Genomic DNA, 1,345 nt, shown 5'->3' with positions numbered 1-1,345 from the left:
CCTCTGTGACTCCCTCCCTCCCTCCCTCCCTCTCTCTCTCTCTCTCTCTCTCTCTCTCTATCTCCCTCTCTTCCCCAGCTGATCCCCGATCCAAAGCGCGCAGGGCTGCGCCTCTCTCTTCTGTTTGGAGTCTTCCCTCTCAGCAGTTCCTACTCCACTGAGCCGCTGTGCATTGTCGAGTCTCTCCTGTGTTAAACTATTGTGCTGTGCTGTGCTGTGCTGTGCTGTGCTGTGCTGTGTTGTGTTGTGCTGTGCTGTGCTGTGTTGTGTTGTGCTGTGCTGTGCTGTGCTGTGTTGTGTTGTGCTGTGCTGTGCTGTGCTGTGACACAGTCACACCTGGTGTGTGGGGAGAGAGTGAGGCATCCCCCTGTCACAGCGGAGTGTCTACTGTTTATCTCAGTAAGTGGCGGCTGATGAAGGGATGGTTTGTGTGTGTGTGTAGGCTACTGCATGTGAGGGCAGAACTCCCGTCTGTGTGGAGCGTGGAGGCAGAGAGCCCCGGTGTTCCCAGGCAACATTCCAACAACCTTCCCACTTCCCATGTTGAAACAGCCTTCTTGTCACACACACACACACACACTTACAGAGAGAGAGAGGGAGACATACACACACAAGAAGAAAAAAGCAACATGCATGCACACAAAACAGAGAGACACATTCAGTAGCTTATTAACAGGCATAGATAAACACGTGCAAATAAGCATGCACACATGCACACACACACACACACACACACTTCTGTGTGTAGGCTACTCTAGAGCAAACCCCTATGCATACTCACGCTGCTGAGCACTTTTTTCCTCCTCTTTGGAGATAGACATGGGCGGATTTGCTTTGCAGTGGGAGAGGAGAGAGAGCATTCAAATTTCGAACGTGGCAGAGTTCCGGAAGGCTTAAGGCAAATCCGACGGACGGAGGCAGCAGCAGTGAGAGCATTTCCCAGCCTGCATCTGCTGTTTGTCTGAACGGTATTTTCGGAACATCTGTCGTTTGTTTTGGGTGCCTGTTGACTAAAGTGCGTGCCGAGGTCTGGTGTCATTTGCAGGGTTTTCTACATTTTGTGTGTCTGTCTTTTTGTTTTTTCGTTTCTTTTCTTTTTTTGTCTTCTCTCTATTGCCAGAGGAAACAAGACACAAGACGCAATCAGAGAATAATGCTGGGAAAGAACGGGTCTATATTTAGTCATTCCAAGCTACATTTTAAACTCTAGACAACCAAAAGCGCGAAATGGGTCACTGTCAAAACAACAGCACCAGTCCTCGTAACAAGTGACAAATTAAATCACTTAAGTAATTTCACAATTACAAGCATCGGCATGTAAATGATCATAACCTAACACTCACGG

At 48.6% G+C, this 1,345-nt stretch overlaps 1 protein-coding gene across 2 annotated transcripts in view; it reads right to left on the bottom strand.

Moving 5' to 3' along the window:
* Positions 1 to 740, bottom strand: part of fam20a (FAM20A golgi associated secretory pathway pseudokinase) — a 26,216-nt gene extending 25,476 nt beyond the window's left edge. Inside the window, exon 1 of one of the 2 annotated variants that reach the window (XM_042081894.1) lies at positions 1 to 740. This exon is cut by the window's left edge and continues 1,358 nt beyond it. The gene's annotated coding sequence lies outside the window, so the exon portion shown is untranslated. The other variant, XM_042081896.1, reaches the window with a different exon arrangement.
* Positions 741 to 1,345: the final 605 nt, after the last annotated feature.

The sequence above is a fragment of the Alosa sapidissima genome, chromosome 24 (genome assembly GCF_018492685.1).
Source record: "Alosa sapidissima isolate fAloSap1 chromosome 24, fAloSap1.pri, whole genome shotgun sequence".
NCBI lineage: Eukaryota > Metazoa > Chordata > Actinopteri > Clupeiformes > Clupeidae > Alosa > Alosa sapidissima.
This window is presented reverse-complemented; position numbering and strand designations above follow the sequence as displayed.